This window comes from Schistocerca nitens, chromosome 1, assembly GCF_023898315.1.
Source record: "Schistocerca nitens isolate TAMUIC-IGC-003100 chromosome 1, iqSchNite1.1, whole genome shotgun sequence".
NCBI classification, from domain to species: domain Eukaryota; kingdom Metazoa; phylum Arthropoda; class Insecta; order Orthoptera; family Acrididae; genus Schistocerca; species Schistocerca nitens.
Window position 1 is genome coordinate 1,242,669,588 of NC_064614.1, and position 26,167 is coordinate 1,242,695,754.

General features: G+C 44.5%; 1 pseudogene; it reads left to right on the forward strand.

The window, feature by feature from the left end:
- The first annotated feature begins 15,063 nt into the window (after positions 1–15,063).
- On the forward strand, positions 15,064–15,181 carry LOC126204097 (5S ribosomal RNA; annotated as a pseudogene).
- Positions 15,182–26,167: the final 10,986 nt, after the last annotated feature.

Below are 26,167 nucleotides of genomic sequence, written 5' to 3' on the forward strand. Positions count from 1 at the left end.
TTCGCTTCTGCTTGAGAACTAAAGGAGACTGCTACAAATTTACTGTATTATTTTACCACTCTTGATAAAAGGCATCCATTTTAGTTGAGGAAGAGAGATTATGCCTGAGATTGTCACAATGAATATTCGTAAGCAATTCTTGTGACAACAATGATTACTACGTTACGGACTCTCTCCATCACAAGAAGTATCACAAGTCAGGTTATTCAGGCATAAACACATCGTGGGGCAACGTCGAAGAAAATATTCACAGCTTTATATTCAAATATTTCATTTCGTTCTTTTTTATCCTAATGAGACTACTTTGTTTTGCTGGAAACAGTTATATCAAAACATGTATTTTTCGAAATTGATGTTAGCAGTAACTTCTGCCCCTCCCAAGCAACATCAGATGCTGCCTATAACAGCGCACTAGAGACTATTCGAGCTACGAAAGCAAGGAACGGAATGGTAGTAGTGAAGCCTAGCAGTTAAGGACAACAAAATATTTGCATTGCATCGGTGGTTTCACTTCTCCATTAATATATTTGCGTCTAGAACGAAGCTAAATTGAATGGAGCCTGCCCTTGTCAATCACGCATCTGATGTCAACAAGTATCAATTATCCGTATCTTCTAATCTTCACTCTTACCTAGCATCTTTCTGTCTTTGCTTTCTCTTCTCGCATTAGCCATTGTAACAAACTGTGTGTAAGTAAAAATTATCTAATACTTCGATGTCGCATGGGGTTTGGCTAACAGATCTAACATTCCAGTCTTTACTCATTGTCTTCAGCCCATAACCATACTGTAGCCACCTCCTCCTTTCATTCATATTTTTCTTTTGCTTTCGTCCACTTACATGAGTCAGCTACTCCAAATTTTTGAAGAACGCAGATGCAGATTTTTAAATTTCCTTCTGTCGGCCTCCTGCATTCCTGTACGGAGATTTCTATGTTATATATTCCACGGCGCAGTAATTTAAATAGTTCAGGCAGAAACAGGTCTGCTGTATCTCTCTTTCACATATCTGCGTTACATCACTTTAGCTTTGTAGGTCCCATGTTTTTTCATATGAGATATGTCCACACAGACAAACGAAAAGTTCACATTAATGAAGGAGGACTTCAGTAAGTTACACCAAAACTAGCAGTATCGTCAGCCACTACACAGAGAAAAACTAAAGAGTAACATCACTAACTGAATATAACTGAAAGGAATTTTGCAGTATTAAAAAATGGTGCAGTTATTCAACCAGAACTGAACTGAAGAAGAGAGAAGTCAGCAAAATTGTAACAAAACTTAGTGGGGAGTTTTGTAAATTAGCACGTAGTCGCGACAACACTTAAAATAGCCGTTAAATTCAAGACAGCATACCCGTCGAGGTGCTGGCGCGGTGAAAGACAGCAGGGAACACCATGTTTCTGGCGCGTCCCCGGATCCTCCCTCCCTCCCTCCCTGTCGGCAGCTGTCTCGCTCGCCGGCTCTCCGTCTTTGTTGTCTCTTCACCTGTCGCCTTTCTCAGACTCTTCGTATGCGCTTCCTGTGTTCGTCCCTCAGCACTCACATTTTTCCACCTTCTCTCCTAACAGAGCTCTTTCAATGTGCTTTCTAACTGCTTGTGTAAATATGTGTACTTTAGTAAGTGTTGTACTGTACGCTGAAGTACTTAAGACTAAATTCTGAAATCTCAAATCTTTATCCTTGTAGTCTTTAAAAGTTTTCTTCAAAATAAACTATAAAGTTAATTTTTGAAAAAACCTTGTGTGTTTTATTTACAGCCATTCCACAATTTTCAGGAAGGATTCCTGTAACACATGGGTGGTTCGGTTTGTACGTGATTAACAATTATTTACATATTTCTGGTTGTGAAGCTTATGCAATTTATTGTTACTGTGTGACGGAGGGAACTTTGAGGTCAACACAAAATTGCAAACGCCCACATAACCATAACACTACCTCCATTCGCTTAAGGAATGTAATTTTCAACCTCTCTTGTAGTTTTGCTCCTGAGAATGGTAACAAAGAATTTAATGCTTCTGAAATATTTTGTATGCTTTCTTTCTTTTCTATGATTGTAAATCTTCTAGGAAATCGACAAGCATTTGCGACACTATTCCCTAAATTCATTGTCGGTAAGCTTGCACAAGTATCTTTCTCGTCGAAACAGACCACATGCAGTCCCCTGAAGTGCAGATAAGGTTCCTGATAACTAGCTATTTAATGTTCTGTCGCATTTGCAGTAATTGTTTCAATGACACTTAGTTGCGATATAAATGCTGGCAAGAAATGCATCACTCAAGCTGTACAAGTTTCGATACGTGTGTAAGAACTAATTTAGCTTTAAACAGAGAAGCAGCGACTCTTTCACATTTTAATATTTGTTTAGGTCATTAGTAGCATGTGTTACATCTATCGAGATGCAATGGGGCCACAGACCAAGCAAAAAATGCAGAACAGTTTTATTAATAAATGCTCCTACTTTGGAGAAAAGTTACTCACTATAAGAGCTTGTGAAAGCTGGTGGTTACCACTGAATTTACACATGTCCGAACTTAGGCGACGGCCGTAATGATGAAAACAGACAAAGTTTAATATTCACATGGAAGAAGAACAGAGTAACGTAGTGAAGGTCGATGGGTGATACCAAGTTCCTGGTTGTTTCTGATGCAGAGACCAATTTCTGGTGACGGCAGAGGTGGTCAATGAAAGGTCCCTCGGCTGGTGGTGGTCAGTGCAGCATGGGATGGTTCGTGGCGAAGGTTCCAATCGAGACTGCGTGTAGAACTGCGGATGCACTCACTGCCTGTACCAAAGCTCGATGTAAGATTAGCTTGGAGCAGCTCTGCGCTGCCCTAGATTCCTAAGCCACATAGGGATACCAGAGGGTCTATATTTGATCACGTGGCCGCAGAGGCAAACAGGTCCACATAGACGACGACCTCAAGTCGAGCGCGAGATTGATGTGTCATCTGCTGACGTACCCCCTTCCTTGTCAGGCCGCTCGCATAGAACGATGTGACAGGGGTTGCAGATAAGCCTGGCGATTAGCCCATACACCACGCCTCCCCCCCGCCCCCCTCCCCCGGTACCATCTCAGGTCAGGAAACATGCTCCCCCCATGGAACTGGTGACCCAGGAAACTGGGCGACGTCCGTCAGTGTGGGATCTGGGAGTGGAGACAGTTTGATGTCCATGGAAGCGGGGGGCTGCAATCCTGTTGAAGCAGTGGCATGTTGGTGTTGTCCTTTGCGCTGGAAGCGAGTATGTCTGTCTAGAACAAAAGATCATTAAAATCCTTTTGAAAGATGTCAGTGTTTGATGGGGGTACACCATGTTGATTCTGCTGGAGGTATGTGGATCTGGAGTGTAGTGTCACTTCTCACACAGACAGGCCCAAGAGCAGGATGATGAAGGCTGGCGTCCAGTGGTGGCAGTGTCGAGGAACGGAAGCATCCGAGATGTCCCGCGCCAATGTTGTTAGGCTTGGATCCTGGCCCCCCACGAGGCTGGTGTGTGCAGACGTGGAGTGATGTGAGCGGTCCCGCATATGGGACATATGTGGTTCAATGTGATGCGAAGGCACTCTGAAAATGATATGGAAAAACTGTACCCAGAGGGCGGGTGTGAGGGTTGGAGTGCTTGGAAAGGAAAACTGCGCACGTGAGTGTGAGAGCATGTGAAAAGTTAACCTGTTGGGCCTGGAGGGCATAAATGAGTGTGGAAGCATGGATAATGGAAAATGGCTGTGCTGAGAGGCTAGAGATGTGTGCGGTAGCTCTTGAAAGTAAAATATTAATGCGCAGAGGGCAGAAGAGTGTGATGGAAGTGCAGAGAGAGCGGAAGGATTTGAAATTGTAGTGCTCTGGAAGGCATAGATAAGTGTGGGCACTCTTGGGTGAGAAAATGATTCTGTCTGGAGGACATATTTGGCTGTCGAAGCATCGGAAACAGAGGGAAGCGAGTGCAGTGATCGTGCCTGTAAAGGAAAATAATTAAAAAAAAGTTTTCTGAGGATAGACACCGACGACTGGAATAGACATTTCACGTGTAGATGAGGCACATGATGGGACAGGCAGGAGAAAATTGGAGCAACTTCGAAAGTGTGCTGGTAAGAGATTTCGTAAGATCTATACATGAAGACAGATGTGGATGCAGATAAAGGATCCGTGAAAGAAGGAAACAGCTGCGGTTCAGTCTGGTGGTGTTTGACAACGGAGGATCAACCAGGATTGTGATCGTCCAGAGCCTTGGTGATGCTGGCCAGGGGTTCCACTGTGGTGCTACAAGCAGCAAGCTGTGGCGGACGTGTCCAGAGGAGGAGCGTCTGGGATGGTGGCTGGGTGCCTCCAGCTGTTTCGTAAGGCTCTCTGTATCTGTGGCAAGTCGGAGAGAAAAGACAGGACTTGAGGTGCCTCTTCAATGTTGAGGACGAACGGGGCATTTCGCTTGTTGGAGAAAACACTCACTATCAACATCTTCATGATGTGGGTCTCTCTCTCTTTCTCTCACTCACTCACTCACTCACACACACACACACACATACACACTGTGTATATGGGTGAAGAATACGCGTGAAAGTTTTAATTGACAGAAAAGTATCTCGTTGTTTCTTGCTATGGGGCGAAACTTTGCAATGGAGCCGATGGAGATGAAGGGACCCAAAAAACCCTCATTGCTTACTGATATGAGACGGCACTTAGAGGTAGCACTGCAGTCAGCGGAGGCAATGGGGCTCGAGAAATATTTGTTGTAAACTCATAAGTCATTCACCGTTTGAGGTGCAATGAGAACAAAGGCCAGGAAACAACGTAGAATAGTTTTATTAATAAATTCATCAACCAAGAGCTCCTCTTTCGGACAAAATTTAATTGTTACAGTACAATTAACACTGTATTTACGGAAGTCGAACATAACCTGAGGGCTGTAGTGATGAAAATGGTCTAAGTTTAATATTCACTCGGAAGTAGAACAGAATAAGGTAGTGAAGATCGGTAGCCGATATGAAGTTCCTGCTTGTCTCCAATGCAGAGGCCAAATTCTGATGATTGTGAAGCAGACAAGGGCGGCTCCCTCGGTGGGCAATTGCTGATGCAGCATGGCTTTGTACGTAGCAAAGATTCCGACAGGGACTCTGACTGAAAACGTGCTGGTGCATTCGGCGCCTTGCCAGAGCTTGGCAAAAGACTAGCTTGAAGCGATATTGCACCGCCGTAAATACCCCTTGGCCACACAATCCTACAGGAATTGTCTACGATGAAGTAACACATGAAGGCAAACAGGTCCACAGGGCTGGCGACATCCAGCAAAGCTCTTCTGCCGCTTGCTAGCCAAGCGAGTGCGTGTGAATGCAGTTCTGTCGTCTGCTGATGTAAGCTCTTTCAGGTTACGCCACTCACGTACCAAAGGTATCAGAGGTGTTGCAGGTCTGGCCAGTGAGTGGCCCATACGTCACAGTTTGTAATTTTTATAATTAATTGTGTAAAGTCTCAGCAAATGACGTCAGCTGTTCAAGAGAGACCTGCTTTGTTTGCGCTACTTCATTCCTGTATATGAATTACAAAAACTAAAACTTTTTGGCTGAAAGGATACTTAATTTACAGATTTCTGTAGCATTTCATGACGTTGTGGTGCATGACAACATACTGTACGAGTGCAGCATAAATTAAATGTAACAGCATTAATTTTCTGATTAGCCTGTCCATGTTCTTATCACAATAGCCATTTGAATGTCACCACTGCATCAATTTTTAAACAGCTCGTTTTGTATTTATTCATACATCTAATCGGCCCATACGGGTGCAAACCAATTGGAGGATCTTGGGCAGACGCAGACAGCTATAGTTCGACATCCAGTTTAGGTAGCGGTCGTGGGTATGACACAAGCATATCACTTCGCAAATTCAGTGCAGTGCAATGCAGTGTGTGTGTGTTTGTGTGTGTGTGTGTGTGTGCGTGTAGTGGGTGGAGAAGGAAGGGATCAGATAGACAGAGAGCGAGAGCACAAATTGAAAGAAAATTGCACAGTACGGATGGTGAAAAGGTAAGTGCTCACGATGCCTCTTTCCTCTTACGGTAGTTCAGACGCATACGAAAAAAAAAAAGATGCACAGAAACTAGAGTACCGAATGTAATCTAACGCAAGCGACCTATCGTCTACACATGCTGCCTCATTGTTCAGGGATACTGTTATGCACCCATTTCCTTACTGGACAATCTGTGCCGCGTTTGTTGTGGCTAAACGTGTCAGACAAAGAAAATGCGAGGGGCACTACTGGTAAAGCTGTATCTAAATAACAGAAGAGAAATACAAAGTGACGGCGACGCTTTATTTGCAGATTTCAGGAGGAAGTCACTTTAACGTTTTAGATTGTATGCTTGGGAAACTGCAGCGATCAAGTTGCTGGGAACCGTCCACTTGTTAAGCATTTTGAGCTATTTATTTCGTATTTCAGAAGAAAGCATTTCAGTGATTATTCCTGAAACTGATGAATATGAGGAGTATATGATTGATGTTCTTAGCCTTTATGTGAAGGTTAAGACGGTCGGAGTGGCCGTGCGGTTCTGGGCGCTTCAGTTTGGAACCGCGTGACCGCTGCGGTCGCAGGTTCGAATCCTGCCTCGGGCGTGGGTGTGTGTGATGTCCTTAGGATAGATAGGTTTAAGTAGTTCTAAGTTCTAGGGGACTGATGACCTCAGATGATAAGTCCCATAGTGCTCAGAGCCATTTGAACCATTTTTTTGTGAAGGTTAACTGACTTTCTATCCGTCATTTGCATTTTATTTTATAACAGAGTTTTTTGTATACTTCAATCACAAAAGATTATACATACATTAATATTGAAACTTCTTTATTTAAATGTATGTCTGTACTTAAATTGCAGAATGACTGAGAAGATGAAACTTCTACGTTATTTGATTCTGAAACAGCTCAGTAAAACTGCACATACTGAGCCTACTTTCTCTTTACTTTTTCTTATCATGTCAACATTGACCCCCAATAGTGTGGAGCAACAAAATCTGACAGCTCAAAAAAATTACAACCTGACTTCAAATAATTAATTCAAAAGAATGGCCCTGACTAAAAAGAAATCTCAACAATAACCTATACATTTTATTAAGCACTTACCTCACAAAAATCTTCATTACGCGAACAACTGCAAGGCAGCGAGCGTCAATACTGCCAGTTAAATAAAAGATTCTAACTACTAAAGCCACTAACTACTAAAGCCACTAACTACTAATAGGCATGTGGTTAGCTAAGGAAAGGTTTTGTTGCACACCAAACAATGTATTTTTTTTTTACCTTAGTAATGTGACATCCAGTTCAAACACGATTATAAATCGTAATTGACATCTAGTACAAAGGTATATAACTATGAATAATATTCGATCTCCAAGTCGAACGTGCACAGATCGTTAGCCTACGCTAACACTTCAGACCTCTACCCTTCATCAATGCTAACTTCTCACATCCAACATCAATCACTGCTGGCTGTTCACCTCCAACTGCCCAACAGTACTTCCATCACTGCTGGCGACTAACTTCCAACTGCCCAACACTACTGGCGATTAACTTCCAACAACGATTCCAACCAGCCACAGACTCTCTTACAAAGAAAGCGCAGTCAGAGATCCAATGCAAAGCGCTACTACACAGCGCTGCCAACACAGGAACACCCCACTTACAATATTCTCAAACTAGACTAATTATGAATACTGTAGACGCCGGAGTTCACTAGAATGGGGGTTGCGTTTTTTCGTTTCTTATTTTTTATATCATCAATGGCCTTTATTTAAATTTTTAATAATTTGTCAAACAGCTCCACGTATCCCGCCCCTACTTTTGTTCATCTACTTCTACATACATACTCTGCACAGCCACTGTGTGGTGTGTGGCTGAGGGTACAACGTGCCGCTACTAGTCATTTCCTTTTCGGCTCTACTCGCAAAGAGAGCGGAGAAAAACGACTGACTATATTCATCCGTCCTGATTCCCCTAATAATATCTTCACGTGTCTTACGCGAAATACACGATGCAACAGTAGAATCGTTCTGCAGTCAGCCTCAAATGCCAGTTCTCTACATTTCTCATTAGACCTCCTAGAAAAGAACGTCGCCTTCCTTCCAGTGATTCTCATTCGAGTTCCCAAAGCATCTCCGTAATACTTGTGTGTTGTTCGAACCTAACGGCAACAAATCTAGTAGGGGTCCTCAATTGCTTCGATGACTTCCTTTAATCCGACCCGGGGCGGGTCCCAAACACTCGAATAGTACTCAACAACGGGACGCACTAGCAGTGCCCTATATACGGTCTCCTTTACAGATAAAACACACTTTCCTAAAATTCTCAGAATAAATCTAAGTCCACCATTCGCCTTCCCTACTACAGTCCTTACGTGCTCATTCCATTTCATATCGCTTTGCAACGTTACGCTGCCAAGCAGCACACCAACAGTACTGTATTCGAACATTGTGGGTTTGTTTTTCCTACTCATCTGCATGAACTTGCAGTTTTCTACATTTTAAGCTAGCTTCCACTCATCACACCAACTAGAAATTTTGTCTAAGACGTCTTGTATCCTCCTACAGTCAACGACAACACCTTCCCATACAACACAGCATCACCAGCAAGAAGCCACAGATTGCACAGGAAAGTGTCACAGAACCGTTACTATCTTCTGTGTGCGTAAATGATGTGGAGGACAGGATATGTCCTCCAGATCATTTACGCACATAGAAGATAGTAACGGTTCTGTGACACTTTCCTGCAGCACTCCTAGTGATGTCCTTGTCTCTGATGAGCACTCGCCGTCGAAGACAACATACCGGGAATTGCAGGCTCCTCAATATTCAACCGTTTTCATCAGCACTTTTAATGAATTTTTAGGCTTCTTTTCCTTCTTATCCTCCTCCTCCTCCTCTGTTTACCTACACTCCTGGAAATGAAAAAAAGAACACATTGACACCGGTGTGTCAGACCCACCATACTTGCTCCGGACACTGCGAGAGTGCTGTACAAGCAATGATCACACGCACGGCACAGCGGACACACCAGGAACCGCGGTGTTGGCCGTCGAATGGCGCTAGCTGCGCAGCATTTGTGCACCGCCGCCGTCAGTGTCAGCCAGTTTGCCGTGGCATACGGAGCTCCATCGCAGTCTTTAACACTGGTAGCATGCCGCGACAGCGTGGACGTGAACCGTATGTGCAGTTGACGGACTTTGAGCGAGGGCGTATAGTGGGCATGCGGGAGGCCGGGTGGACGTACCGCCGAATTGCTCAACACGTGGGGCGTGAGGTCTCCACAGTACATCGATGTTGTCGCCAGTGGTCGGCGGAAGGTGCACGTGCCCGTCGACCTGGGACCGGACCGCAGCGACGCACGGATGCACGCCAAGACCGTAGGATCCTACGCAGTGCCGTAGGGGACCGCACCGCCACTTCCCAGCAAATTAGGGACACTGTTGCTCCTGGGGTATCGGCGAGGACCATTCGCAACCGTCTCCATGAAGCTGGGCTACGATCCCGCACACCGTTAGGCCGTCTTCCGCTCACGCCCCAACATCGTGCAGCCCGCCTCCAGTGGTGTCGCGAGAGGCGTGAATGGAGGGACGAATGGAGACGTGTCGTCTTCAGCGATGAGAGTCGCTTCTGCCTTGGTGCCAATGATGGTCGTATGCGTGTTTGGCCCCGTGCAGGTGAGCGCCACAATCAGGACTGCATACGACCGAGGCACACAGGGCCAACACCCGGCATCATGGTGTGGGGAGCGATCTCCTACACTGGCCGTACACCACTGGTGATCGTCGAGGGGACACTGAATAGTGCACGGTACATCCAAACCGTCATCGAACCCATCGTTCTACCATTCCTAGACCGGCAAGGGAACTTGCTGTTCCAACAGGACAATGCACGTCCGCATGTATCCCGTGCCACCCAACGTGCTCTAGAAGGTGTAAGTCAACTACCCTGGCCAGCAAGATCTCCGGATCTGTCCCCCATTGAGCATGTTTGGGACTGGATGAAGCGTCGTCTCACGCGGTCTGCACGTCCAGCACGAACGCTGGTCCAACTGAGGCGCCAGGTGGAAATGGCATGGCAAGCCGTTCCACAGGACTACATCCAGCATCTCTACGATCGTCTCCATGGGAGAATAGCAGCCTGCATTGCTGCGAAAGGTGGATATACACTGTACTAGTGCCGACATTGTGCATGCTCTGTTGCCTGTGTCTATGTGCCTGTGGTTCTGTCAGTGTGATCATGTGATGTATCTGACCCCAGGAATGTGTCAATAAAGTTTCCCCTTCCTGGGACAATGAATTCTCGGTGTTCTTATTTCAATTTCCAGGAGTGTATTTCGAAATTTATCTCATTCTTTACAATAACACTATACAAATTCCCACCAAGTTCAAGATAATACTTGACGCTCAGGGTATCACGTCTCAAATTTTTATTCTAACAATCTTTACAAGCGACGCTCCATATGACTTCTTCTCGTTTCTAATCCGTACATATAATAAAAATGTGTGTGTGTGTGTGTGTGTGTGTGTGTGTGTGTGTGTACGTACCATATCTCCTAAACCAGTGGACCTATTTCAACCAATATTTATACACGTAACCCTTACTGTCTGGCAATAATCGCTGTCGGGGCAAGAACCACCTACGTATCATAGTATGACGTCATAAACAATGAAATGCGTGAAAAACTGCCGCATCATTCATGATGTTTAAATTTATTACTTCTGTGCTACTAACTCTATTCGTAATAAATTTGAGGCAGTGTCCACAAATGCAGCTACATGCACCTTCAAAATTCCTTCATGATGCATGACATTTAAATTTATCACATCTTTCCTACTTTATTCGCAACACGTTTTGCAGAAAATATCCACAAATGTCGCTCAATGTACCTACACAAATATATCACTGAACGACACATAGCTCAAGATTCAAATGGCTCTGAGCACTATGGGAATTAACATCTGTGGTCATCAGTCCCCTAGAACTTAGAACTACTTAAACCCAACTAACCTAAGGACATCACACACATCCATGCCCGAGGCAGGATTCGAACCTGTGACCGTAGCAGTCGCGCGGTTCCGGACTGAGCGCCTAGAACCGCGAGACCCCCGCGGCCGGCCATAGCTCAAGAGATGTGATGTCATAAACACTGAGATGCGTAAAAAAAGCCGCAACGCGGATGAAGTCTTAATACGTTTATAGTTTACTGCTAAGACACTCCTGCAGTCGAGTCAACGTAAGGAAATTCCTGACACTTGACAGCACTTATGACAGCTTTCAACTGCGAAACGCAAACGGCTGTAGGCGAAAACAGTCGCCATTTATAGAGCTATGAAGAAACGTTGCCACAGAGACCTTTACTAAATCGTGTTGTAGACACGTGAAGCAGCTGATCCCAGCGTACAGAAACTCTCCGGGATATAATACTACAAAGTTCGTATTTGTTTTCGTTTCTAACAGAAAACTGGCAAAATGAATACTCGAGCAATGCCTGGTTTGTCAACCAGTTATCTATAAATGTAAGCGTGGTTTCTTTGCAGTCAACAGTCATCAATTCAAATAAGTCGCATTAGAGAATAACCACAACGCGTTACACAACGAAATACACATGGGAACCAGCTGCCTGTCGTCTGCTAAACAACGAAAGTGATTCTCACCTAACCCTGGAAGCAATGCGCTACAGCGCACGTCCTCCAATACAGGCACATTAGGCATGCACAAATACGCATGCGTGCTTGCATTGTTGGAAATAAAAGCTCATGTTGAACAGAAAAAAGGCAGCGTATGGACGCATCTTAACGTTAAGACACTGAGAGAGCAGAACAAATTGGGAAGGCTCTGATGGTTCAGATGGCTCTGAGCACTATGGGACTCAACATCTCAGGTCATCAGTCCCCTAGCTAACTTAAGGACATCACACACATCCATGCCCGACGCAGGATTCGAACCTGCGAACGTAGCAGTCGCGCGGTACCGGACTAAAGCGCCTAGAACCGCTCGGCCACCGCGGCCGGCAGGCTCTGATGCCGATCACGTAGTTCAACAAGTACTCAACTATGCACATGGTACGATAGTATCGTTACACATTCTTGGCTCGTAAATGGGAAAACTATGACTCAGTTTTCTTGATGTTCTCTTTGAGACAACTGTGGCTGCGCAATTATGAAATGGATAACACGAAACATTTACAGTATGAGTCTTCAGACGAACAAGTTACAAACTTCTTGCACATATTTTTAAACCTGTTTAAGCAGGAATTGTACTCAAGAGTCTGATCACTAATGATCTGTCAACCAATATCAGTAGCAACCGCAGATTTCTCGTATATGGCCCATTGACTATCATGCAGTACGCCAACATTTGACAAAATCTTCCGCAAATATCCAGTCAAAATACTGATAAGAATTCAGAAGTTTCATCGAATGGTAACTTGCTTTAATGGTTCAGAAATTTAAAAAAGGCGCATTTCACAAAATGAAGAACAGTAGTATCCTATGATTAAAACATCCATCACTGCTTAGTTCATTATAATACCTGAGTGTAAAAATTGTGGACTTATGGTTGCATAGGTTGAATCATAGGTAAAGCACATGGATGGCTTTGGTTCATTGGTAAGATACACGAAAAATTATCAATTTGCAAGGGAGATAGCTTTCAAAACCCTCCTGTACCCCACCCTAGAACGTTGTCCAAGTGTTCAGCAAACTACCAAACAGAAATAACATGAGTCACGGAAAGTATCCAAAGAAGGAAAACACGCCTGGTCACATATTTATTAGACTCACGCAAAGTGTCACAGAAATGCTGAAACACGTGAATCTTCATGGTAGACACCAAGCACGCCACTTTCAAAGTTTGAAGAACTGGGAGTACATTATAGCACCCTGTGTTTCTTCCCCGTAGAGACTGCAGAGACAAAACTGGACTAATTACAGCACACAATGGACCACTTAATCAGTCATTCCGCACGCAAACCGAATGGAATTAAACAAAAATACATAGTGCAATGAGAAGCACCCTCTGCCATGCGCTTCAGTGGTTTGCGGAATGTTGCGGTAAATATAGAAGAGATAATGACATGGAAGAAACATGAATAGGGACCAGGTGTACGATATAACTTGTCAGTGTTCGAATGAAACATTAGCACTGTTCTGAGCAGCGTTCTGGTGTAGTGCTACCAGTATTTCAGAAACTTTCGTTCTGGTATGAGGTAACACTCTTCTCAATGCAAGATGGCTAGGCTACAGAATAAACATCACCCCCAAGAGGTTATCTGATTGAATGTTTCACACCATTCTGCAGGAGAACATTATACAGAAATAATTTTGTTCTTTGTCACTAGGAAAAGGAATATTGAAAGAGATTAAACCAATTTTTCAACACAAAAGTTCTCTCGCTTGGTTCCAAAGAAAATAACAACATTGAACCAACTGACCACTTTAGCCCCCACCAGGCATACCTTGAGTACTAACAAACTAGCCAGTCTTTTTCTTATTTGTTAATGTTGATCAAAAAGACGCTAACAAAAATAAAATTCAGTAAGCGATCATAAAACTTCTCCATCTTCCCAATGTCCAGTCATATGATGACTTTGTAACACCCTTGTCATGTGATGATTGGAAGTATTTTAGAGTTCAAGCAGCATTGAACCAGTAGTATATGAAGTACACTGCTGAGGACCTTATAGCATAAGGCGTACACAGCAGTGGCTGAAACAACAGTTCACTTCACAATATGATGGGCTCTACATCCGTGAAGAATTTTATGGGCATTAGTGGAAGTTATTTTCAGGGAGAACAAATAAAATTGTGTTGCTAACTTTTTCCGATATGTATTTTATACAACAAAAAGGAATACAACATTATTTTTAGTGGCCTTTTCGCCTGCCAGTCGTAATTCCAGCCATTAGCACTTTCTTTTCCTACACATAAACCTACAGGAGCCACATGAGATGGCATCACTACGATATATTAAGTCTTTCGCAGCAGCTCAGACAAATGTATTACATCTCGTGAAGGCCGGCCGCTGTGGCCAAGCGGTTCTAGGCGCTTCAGTCCGGAACCGCGCTGCTGCTACAGACGCAGGTTCGAATCCTGCCTCGGGCATGGATGTGTGTGATGTCCTTAGGTTAGTTAGATTTCAGTAGTTCTAAGTTCTAGGGGACTGATGACCTCAGATGTTAAGTCCCATAGTGCTCAGAGCCATTAGAACATTTCGTGAAATTTTTATGTTATTTGTCTAGAATTCTGTTCTGTTTGTGGTATCTTGAAACCTTTTAAGGTATTGCAAAGCTACGTACTCATGTTATATAGCTCTTCTGCACTGTCATTAGGCACCAATATTTATCATAAATGGTTTATTAACATTCACATATGCATGCGGCATGTAAAGTATTTGTCTAGTTTTTGAGAATCATTTAGTGGTCTTCAGATTAAAGATGAAAATCAAGGGAAGACAAGAAGTTACAGACAATGTAATCTACCAGCACTGAGTTATGATCTCGATACTCAATAAATTCACCAAAGAACAACTCTGAACAGCGCAAAGAGCGGCGAAAAAGATTATACCAGGCTTTAAGACAGAGAGAACAAGTCACATAGGATTTGTTGCTAAGATGAGTGAGTTCCTGGAGTAGGCAGTTTGTCTGAGACGACAGTGAACAGGTTCTGATACCAGAAGCAAACCTGGCACTATATTGTAGTCGAAGAATTAGCAGTGAGCTTAGGGGGTAGGAGGGGGTGCGAGCTGCTAAACTGATGGGACAAGATATGGAAAGCTACTAGACTGAGCTGTCAGAGAAGAGGCCAAGATGTGGCACACACTGGAGGAAATTACTGGAGGTGTACTTCAACATCTCTCTCTCTCTCTCTCTCTCTCTCTCTCTCTCTCTCTCTGTGTGTGTGTGTGTGTGTATGGGAGTATACAAATGTAATATGAAAATTGACAGGTTTAATTATGAGCAACCCATACAGAGAAAGAGAAATATCACAGGAAATTTTAGATTGAAATATGTATCAATATAAAAGTCGTGACGTTTTTAAGATAAGTGCCATTCTCGCGAGCCAAAGGCCTTGCCGCAGTGTTAACACCAGTTCCCGTCAGATCACCGAAGTTAAGCGCTGTCGGGCTGGGCTAGCACTTTGATGGGTGACCATCGGGTCTGCCGAGCGCTGTTGGCAAGCGGAGTGCGCTCAGCCCTTGTGAGGCAAACTGAGGAGCTACTTGACTGAGAAGTAGCGGCTCCGGTCTCGGAAACTGACATACGGCCGGGAGAGCGGTGTGCTGACCACGTGCCCCTCCATCTCCGCATCCAGTGAGGCCTGTGAGCTGAGGATGACACGGCGGCCGTTCGGTACCGTTGGGCTTTTCAAGGCCTGTTCGGAGGGAGTTTAGTTTATCCATTGTTAGAACTGAAAGCTGGTTGTATCAAATATCCACATTTCCGTGATTTGTGAGTCAAACCAGAGTATTGATTATTCTAGGAAGGACTCACTCACTAAATAATACTGTGAAGATTATTAGTAACATCTGACATATGTACATACGTCTCTCTCTCTCTCTCTCTCTCTCTCTCTCCCTCTCTCTATTTCTCTCTGTGTGTGAGTGTGTGTGTGAGAGAGAGAGAGGGAGAGAGAGAGAGAGACGTACGTACATATGTCAGTTCCTACTAATAATCTGTACAGTGTTATTTAGTGAGTCAGTCCTTCCTAGAATAATCAGTTCTCTGGACTGACTCTCACGAATCACGAAAATGTGGATATTTGACACAACCAGCTTTCAGTCCTAACAATGGCACTTATCTTAAAAACATCACGACTTTTATATTGACACCTGTTTCAGTCTAAAATTTCCTGTGATATTTGTCTATGAGGGTCGGTCATAATTAAATCTATCAATTTTCATATTACATTTACGTACACGGTATATGGGAAATATAATGAGGAGAGAAATGACGAATTGTGAGGTGCCAGTTAAGCAGATTAGCATACTCCTGAGATGCTACAGTTTCTGTCGCTGGTGACATACCGTGGCAGAAAAGTCCCTATAAGATCATGCGAATTAAAGTAAAGCAAAGTCACGCAACGGATAACGGTTCATCTAATGAAATTACCAGGGGTCACCAAATTAAACATGAAAGTTTGGGTACCGCACCTCACATGCACGTATTGATAACGGCATCCACCAAACTACGAAAGGAAACTAAGGATCACTATAACAACCTAACTGACTGATAAAAGACATCAAAAATGCTCTAGCCACTGAATCAAGAGTACAAACAATTATCAAACGAAGAACGGATTGCAAATACGTACTATAGCATTGGCACAGGTAGGTGGATACTTGAGAGAAACTATATAAAACCCTGTGGCGAAAATGACCAATGTTTGCGGAAAAAGTTAATGAATTAAAGAAAGGCCTCGGAAAAGCATGAACAGATACAGGCTGGGGCAAATAAAAGTGGCCCGGACGACTGGATACCACTGGACATGAATGTATGCATATAACCACACACCGTGACGCGCACACCACGCGTATGGCCATCACGTGATGCACACAGGTTCAGAGCGTGTCAGTGTGAATGAAGCACTGCAAAGGGGACGATGTTACCCATAGCGGAGTAGCGGGTGACCGTTGTGTTAAGCGAAAACAGGGTCGTGGAAACGGTATGGTCAGTTGTTTGCTGAGTAGTTTAATGGTGACAAAGGAAAGCAGCAAAGTGTGCCACGCAACGCTTAGTCCAAAAATAATGTCAGACATGTTCTGTTTTGAGTAAGTCAGAAAAGATTCCGAAACGTGCCCGCGCAGCGAAAAATGTGGCTGCATTTCAGCAGAAAATGCTTCAGAGCCGTACTAAATCAACACGCAATAAAATCAGCAAATGCTACGCAGTCGTCCAGTTTTGTAAGTAGCTGTCTTGCGAGACAACGATGAAGGACTTGGCCATAGATCTGTTTTTTATGTCTGATGAAGCCTGGTTTCTCTTGAGTGATTATGCCAACCAACAGAATCACAGGTTCGGGGCTGCGGAGAATCTGCATAACTTCCACGAAACACAGTTGCATGATCAGAAAATTGGGATTTGGAGTGCAGTATCTGTACGCCGCATTATTGGTCCGGTCTTCTTTCGTCAGACCTGACTTCAGCGTGCTACATTGCCAACATTTTGAAACGAATTGTGGCAGCATTAACAGAAGAAGAACAGATCTACAGTTACTTCCAACAGAATGGAGCAACCTCCCATATAGCCTGCCGAACCTTGGAGCACATTTACAAAGTCTTCAAGCCTGACAGAGTTGTCGCGGCCCTAGGTGGCCATACAGGTCACCTGGTCTGTGAGTATGCGATTACCTTTTTAGGTAGCTCTCAAGTGCAAAGTGTATCGCAGTAACCCTCATAGTCTTCAACAACTTCAATTGAACATTTCACATGAGATAGCAGCAATTCCAGCATTCCATCTTCGATCCGGCTTCATAAACTTGCTGACAAGGGTCCAAAAGTGCCAAGAGGTGTATGGTGGTCACTTTCAACATCTGCTGTAGTCAGGTTAGCCCCGTATTTCCGTTTGTCGGCTGTGTTCCTTTGTGCCCTGGGCCACTTTCATTCGGCCCACGTCCGCAGCTCGTGGTCGTGCGGTAGCGTTCTCGCTTCCCACGCCCGGGTTCCCGGGTTCGATTCCCGGCGGGGTCAGGGATTTTCTCTGCCTCGTGATGACTGGGTGTTGTGTGATGTCCTTAGGTTAGTTAGGTTTAAGTAGTTCTAAGTTCTAGGGGACTGGTGACCATAGATAATAAGTCCCATAGTGCTCAGAGCCATTTGAACCATTTGAACCATTCGGCCCACCACGTACCTGTACAGTGGCCTAAGAGCATGGTGCAGCTATCTAGCTCTGAAAATTAGATCAGCAAGACCAAATCCTGATCCAACACACACCATGTGATCAAAAGTATGCGGACACCTGGCTGAAAATGACTTACAAGTTCGTGGCGCCCTCCATCGGTAATGCTGGAATTCAATATGGTATTGGCCCACCCTTAGCCTTAATGACAGCTTCCACTCTCGCAGGCATACGTTCATTCAGGTGCTGGAAGGTTTCTTGGGGAATGGCAGCTCTTTCTTCATGGAGTGCTGCACTAAGGAGAGGTATCGATGTCAGTCGGTGAGGCCCGGCACGAAGTCGGCGTTCCAAATTATCCCAAAGGTGTTCTATAGGATTAAGGTCAGGATTCTGTGCAGGCCAGTCCGTTACAGGGATGTTATTGTCATGTAACCACTCCACCACAGGGCGTGCATTATGAACAGGTGCTCTATCGTTTTGAAAGAAGCAATCGCCAACCCCGAATTGCTCTTCAACAGTGGAAAGCAAGAAGGTTAAGCACCTTCTTGCTTTCCACTGTTGAAGCCCCCTCCATGGAAAACACGACCACACTATAGCACCACCGCCTCCGAATTTTACTGTTGGCACTACACACTCTTGCAGATGACGTTCACCGGACATTCGCCATACCCACAACCTGCCAGCGGATCGCCACATTGTGCACCGTAATTCTTCACTTCACACAACGTTTTTCCACTGTTCAGTCGTCCAATGTTTACACTTCTTACACCAAGCGAGGCGTCGTTTGGCATTTACCGGCGTGATGTGTGGCTTATGAGCAGCCGTTCGTCCATAAAATCCAAGTTTCCTCACCTCCCGCCTAACTGACATAGCAGCTGCAGTGGATCCTGATGCAGTTTGAAATACCTGTGTGATGGTCTGGATAGCTGCCTACCTATTACACATTACGACCCTCTTCAACTGTCGGCGGTCTCTGTCAGTCAAGAGACGAGGTCGGCCTGTACGCTTGTGTGCTGTACGTGTCCCTTCACGTTTCCACTTCATTATCACATCGGAAACAGTGGAACTACGGATGTTTAGGAGTGTGGAAATCTCGCGTACAGCCGTGTGACACAAGTGACACCTAATCACCTGACCACGTTCGGAATCCGTGAGCTCTGCGGAGCGCCCCATTCTTCTCTCTCACAGATGTCTAATGACTACTGAGGTGTCTGATATGGATTACCTGGCAGTAGGTGGCAGCACAATGCATCTAATATGTAAAACGTATGTTTTTGGGGATGTCCGGATCTTTTGGTCACATAGCGTAGATGACTCCGCGCTCGCCCCGCCTCGGTGACTGTACATGCTTATCATTCTAACGCTGTGCTAGAATGGAAGGGTTGCGTCAGAGAATTATAAGTTCAGCACCGGCATTTGACTTCTGCTCTATGTGTGAGGCATCTCGCTTTGCAACTTGAAGGCCAAGGGTTCCGCCTCAAACCCTGCGGTAAGCCGTCTTCTACGATGCCTTGAGAAGTGTTCTTTACGGCAGTCTACGAAGAAGTATGTACTTACTCTCCTCCACAAAACATGTAAGAGGACTGTACGAACTTCCTCACACCGATCTGATTCATATTAGCGGGGTGTGTAGGGGCGACTAGGACGTCAACATTTGTAAAGAGGGAGGCGCAACTCTCAGAAGATCGAGTTCGAAAAAGTCTGTGGTGCTTATATTTTTCGCATGGTCGCGAACTTTCGAAGAGTCCGCAGCAAAGTCAATAAGCGCACAGCTTTCTAAGCATGTGGTCTCTGGATCGAATCTCGCTGCACGTAAACATTTTTTTTTCCAACGTTACTCTAACAACTGATTATGACTAAGCAGATTATCAATATCTAAGGAATAATTTATTGTTATCATAATCTTTACCCTGGAAATTGGGGTTTTTCTCTAAAAATGTGGAAGTGGTTTACCATTCTAACCGCAATCTGCAAGTGCGTTCCATCAGCCCGTTTTCGCGGTAGCTGTACAGGTACGTTTCGACCTACCGTGAGCCCATTTCCCAGGTATACGTCCAGGTACGGTTCGACTCACCGCATGAACCCATTATCCCAGTTATCATACGGGTGGTTTTTGACCAACCAGAAGTGCCGGCCAATGTGGCCGAGTGGTTCTAGGCTCATCAGTCTGGAACAGCGTGACCGCTACGGTCGCTGATTCGAATCCTGCCTCGGGCATGGATGTGTGTGATGTCCTGAATTTAGTTAGGTTTCAGTAGTTCTAAGTTCTAGGGGACTGATGACCTCAGTTGATAAGTCCCTTTATTCTCAGAGCCATTTTGACCAAGCTGCAAGACGCAAATAGGCTCCGGGTGATGGAAGAGGAGGGAAATACCGATCACAAACACAGGGAATGTTCAGTAACGTGTTAGTTCCAAAGCACTTACATCCTAATTCTGCAAGACGTCTGTTTTTACGAATAAATATAGTGATATGTACGGTAATTCGACAGCAAGAGAAAGTGAACCTGACTGTGAAGCCGAATCGTTTTAGACTGAAGTTTCAAAAGTGGGATTCTAAACGGCACTCGTGTATGGTGAAGAGCTCCTTCCCCAAAACAATCTCATCGCTTCGAAACATTTTGCCGTAATAACTCGAATACATGGAAGTTAGAGACCAAATACCTTGGGAAATCATCGAAATGGTAGCGGAGAAACAACTATTGGTAGAACACGAAGTAGTTGCCCATCAGGCCATCAATGAAGAATGTCTGTTTGAAGAAACTGAAGAAGTCGCTGCACCTTCATCACAAGATTACGAGGCCAAAGAGAAGCAAGCGAAAATTGGCAGTGATTATGTTCCTCTGGATTACACGATTAGGGTCTTCATCATAGCGGAAGAGCATCGAGGATGGAATTTCACCGCTCTTCATAAAAGCGGAGCAAACCGACTTAAAAGCATAAAATATTTGAAAATATGAGAAGAATACATAAAACAACGTGGAACGAAGAATGAACAACTTAAAACAGTTGATTCGTGGACCTACGATCGTTTCGTGAAGCTCGAGAATATTATCATCAGGAGACGACGACAAAATTGCATCAGTGAGGTGTTGCTGGTGCTAGCCAATTTCCTCATTTGAATTTTGAAGCTTCTTACTTGTGGGTCGTGCTCTTCGAACGCAGACATCGGGTTCGACAGAGAAAAATCGCTAGATTTGTATCCGAGAGTGAAAGCGCTTGACTGCAGAAAGTCCTTGATGCTGCGTCAAGTTTACATATCTAGACTCGAACCCTCGTACCGACAAGTTTTTGTGAGTAACACTGATCAAACGGGTATTACAGAGAAAAGTAGCTGATTCATTTACATCATTTGAAATACAATTTTTACACACCATACGATACTAATTTGTGAACTACATATGTTTTAAGGTGCCAATATCAGTCCACTTACGACCAAACACTCGCTAAACGCGGGACAAAGGTGATTCTTGTACAACAAATGGATATGCATAAAGTGAAACATCTGTACACTTCACAATAAGCTGTAACCTTATCCGAAAAATTACTATCTACGGTCTTTGTTTGCCTGAAAGAGATCATTGGCTCATATGGACCAGCTGCGATAAACTAAACTGATGAGTAAGCACAAAAAACAAAAATGTTAAGGTAACATCTCCAAAGTCCGGAAAAATTACAATAGCATTGCACAAGAAATTTCTAATCGATATTTTGAAGCCGTATGTGAGAGATGAACAACGTATTTTGCTCCTCTATTAATGTGGATAGCAAACGAATCAGGGTTTCTGCGAAGAAACTTTTCAGGAAGAAAAGGGTCTGCCAACGTGCAGTATTGAAGCAATTCCTCCAAAATGTCCTCTACTAGTGCAGCCTCACGACGTTTACTTTTACAGGAAGGCGGAAAAACCTTACAAAGTAACTACAAAATTGATCGTATATAAACGAACGAAATAGAAAGATAGCTTCTAGAACAGACTGCGTAAAAATATAATCAGTCACACATAATCAATTGTCTGCACCAGTAATCGATGATATGCTTCGAGCCGGCCGCGGTGGTCTCGCGGTTCTAGGCGCGCAGTGCGGAACCGTGCGACTGTTACGGTAGCAGGTTCGAATCCTTCCTCGGGCATGGATGTGTGTGATGTCCTTAGGTTAGTTAGGTTTAAGTAGTTCTAAGTTCTAGGGGACTGATGACCACAGCAGTTGAGTCCCATAGTGCTCAGAGCCATTTGAACCATATGCTTCGATGTGCGTGAATGCTGCAAAATTGTGTGATGACTGAGAACGCTTTATGAACTTACACCAAGTTTTCTTGCAACAGACGCATTAAAAAGCCAGGAACTTGCAAAAACTCGGCGTTCATTACGTTGTTGTGTGCTGGAATAATTATTGTTTTTCATGTTTTTACGCTCAGTATCATGCTGATTCGTGCAGTTCTCCATTAAAATTGCGACACCACGTAGATGACGTGCTACAGACGCGAAATTTAACCGACAGGAAGAAGATGCTGTGATATGCAAATGATTAGCTTTTCAGAGCTTTTACACAAGGCTGGCGACGGTGGCGACACCTACAACGTGCTGACATGAGGAAAGTTTTCAACCGATTTCTCATACACAAACAGCAGTTGACCGGCGTTGCCTGGTGAACCGTTGTTGCAATGTCTCGTGTAAGGAGGAGAAATGCCTACCATCACGTCTCCGGCTTTGATAAAGGTCGGATTGTAGCCTATCGCGATTGCGGTTTATCGTATCGCGACATTGCTGCTCGCGTTGGTCGAGATCCAATGACTGTTAGCAGAATATGGAATCGGTGGGTTCAGGAGGGTAATACGGAACGCCGTGCTGGATCCCAAAGGCCTCCTACCACTAGCAGTCGAAATGAAAGGCATCTTATCCGCATGGCTGTAACGGATCGTGCAGCCACGTCTCCATCCCTGAGTCAACGGATGGGGACGTTTGCAAGACAACAACCATCTGAACGAGCAGTTCGATGACGTTTGCAGCAGCATGGACTATCAGCTCGGAGACCATGGCTGCGGTTACCCTTGACGCTGCATCACAGACAGGAGCGTCTGCAATGGTGTACTCAAATACGAACCTGGGTGCACGAATGGCAAAACATCATTTTTTCGGAGGAATCCAGGTTCTGTTTACAGCATCATGATGGTCGCATCCGTGTTTGGCGACATCGCGGTGAACGCACATTGGAAGCGTGTATTCGTCATCGATACTGGCGTATCACCCGGCGTGATGGTATGGGGTGCCATTGATTACACGTCTCGGTCACCTCTTGTTTGCATTGACGGCACTTTGAACAGTGGACATTACATTTCAGATGTGTTACGACCCGTGGCTCTACCCTTCATTCGATCCCTGCAAAACCCTGCATTTCAGCAGGATAATGCCCGACCGCATGTTGCAGGTCCTGTACAGGCCTTTCTGGATACATAAAATGTTCGACTGCTGCCCTGGCCAGCACATTCTCCAGATCTCTCACCAATTGAAAACGTCTGGTCAATGGTGGCCGAGCAACTGGCTCGTCACAGTACGCCAGTCACTACTTTTGATGAACTGTGGTATCGTGTTGAAGCTGCATGGGCAGCTGTACATGTACACACCATCCAAGCTCTGTTTGACGCAATGCCCAGACGTATCAAGGTCGTTATTACGGCCAGAGGTGGTTGTTCTGGGTATTGATTTATCAGGATCTATGCACCCAAACTGCGTGAAAATGTAATCACATGTCAGTTCTAGTAAAATGTATTTGTCCAATGAATACCCGTTTATCATCTGCATTTCTTCTTGGTGTAGCAATTTTAACGGCCAGTAGTGTATTATGTTTGTCACAAACGTAGTTACAATAAATAAATAAGAAGACTATACTGATCTAATTCATTATTTCCAATCTTCTTACAAAAAATTGTTTTCAAAAAATGGTTCAAGTGGCTCTGAGCACGACGGGACTTAACGTCTAAGGTCATCAGTCCCCTACAACTTTGAACTACTTAAACCTAAGTAATCTAAGGACGTCACACACACCCACGCCCGAGGCAGGATTAGAACCTGCGACCGTAGCAGTCGCGCGGTTCCAGACTGTAGGGCCTAGAACCGCTCGGCCACTCTGGCCGGCAATTGTTTTCCTTTTTATAGATCAATATGAAAATAATAAATGAATCATTAAATTTTGATAATTTGGACAGTCGTATAAAACTGTCGTCGGAATCATCTGGGAATGAAAAAAAAAAAGCACCAGCAACGAGATTCGATCCAGAGACCTCCATACTTATGGAACTATGTGCCTACTCACTCGGTTGCAGACCCCTTGACTACACATAGTTTAAATTGTCCCTGAATCTTTCAGACTCGTTTTCTCGAAGATAGTTGAGAGTTGCATCTTCCTGTTGTCATATCTTGAAGTCATTCCCTAAACTTGAATCAAACCGCTGAGTGGAATTTGTACAGTTCCCTTGTTAACCGCTTCTGTCACCGTTGGAATCTTGACAGTCAACTCCAACAAACATGTGTATTCTGACCATTGACAATTTAATAAACATGCAGACAAATTCCGTACTCTTACAGATTTTGTCGTGGTTAAGAAATACACTATACGTGGTGTGTCTAAAAAGTTCGGTGAATGCTATCAGACAACAAACAAAATAAAAGATACAAACACCGGCCGCAGTGGCCGAGCGGCTCTAGGCGCTACAGTCCGGAACCGCGCGACCGCTACGGTCGCAGGTTCGAATCCTGCCTCGGGCATGGATGTGTGTGATGTCCTTAGGTTAGTTAGGTTTAAGTCGTTTTAAGTTCTAGGGGACTTATGACTTCAGATGTTAAGTCCCATAGTGCTCAGAGCCATTTAAACCATTTGAAAGGAACAGACAAATATTCTTTAATGCCCTTCAAAATAGTCGCCACCTGCTATAAAACACTTTTGACAACGTTCGTACAGCTTCTGGAAACCATCAGCAAAGGCCTCCTGTGGAATCGATTGCAGAACGGCTGTCACACGATCTTTGATGCCATTCACGTCCGCACAACGTTCATCTTTCATGGCCGCCTTCAAGCGGGAAAATAGGCAGAAGTCCGCAGGAACAGTATCAGGGTAGTACGGTGGGTATTCAAGAACAGTTACCATCTTCTGCGCCAGGAATTGGCGCACACGGTTCATGCAGTGTGCAGGGACATTGTCATGGATCAGCATACATTGGTCGAACGTGCCGGATACGCCGTACTAATCGGTTGAAAACAGACTTTTTATTTATTCGTTCGGCATATACAAGGCAAATATTACGGTGTCATTACAATCCACCAGGAAATTACAACACTACACAATGCTACTTATAGTTTTGAGCCAATCTATGGCTAGGTCAGGCAAGTAATGTATTTCCTTCAGTTCACCACTATATCCTACCACTTCACACACCAGTAGGTGGTCCATTGTCTGGATTTCACCACATTCACACACGGGACTCTCCGCAAGTCCCCACTTATTCATTAGATGTTTGCATCTTCCCACGCTTGTTCTAAGGCGATTTAAGGCAACCCAGAGCTTCCGAGGGAGACCAAAACCATTTATCTTCTTGCTGGGGTCATCTATAATCTTTTGGTTCTTGTGTGTCCCTTTGCGCCATGATTCCCCCCAGGCTAGCTTTGGGTCGAAGTCCTGTAATTCCCTGCCAATCTTCCAAAAGGGGGACCTAGATTTTAGCCTGTTGATGGGTGATAAGTCTTGGTGTATAGGGAGTTCTGGATTGTGTACGATCTTCCTATATATTCTTGAGGTCGCCATGGAGCGCCTTATATCAGGGGGTTCTATGTTGGCAAGGACTGGGAGCCAGTCACATGGGGTAGCCCTAAGTGTGCCTGAGATAATTCTCATCGTCTCTTTCAATTGGGTGTCTACTTTATTTACATGCGCACTTTTCGCCCAGACTGGTGAGCAATATTCAGCCACGCTGTACACGAGGTCTAATGCTGACGTCCTTAGTGTATTAGCTCCGCACCCCCATGATGTTCCGGCCAGTTTAGACATAATGGCATTTCGAGATTTTAATTTCTGTTTGGTGTCTTCCAGATGGGAGCTAAACGTTAGTGTACGGTCTAATTTTACTCCCAGATATTTGGGCTTATCTTCATGTCTGATATGCCGGTCATTCAGGGAAAGCTGTAGTTTCCTGCTTGAAGCTCTGTTATTAAGGTGCATTATGGTACTGGTCGTTTTATTGTGGTTGGGATGCAAATGCCACTTAAGGTAGTAGGTGTTCAGCGCTTCAAGGTCCGCATTCAATGTTTTTTCAAGATCTTCGAAATTTTTCTTTGGTATGC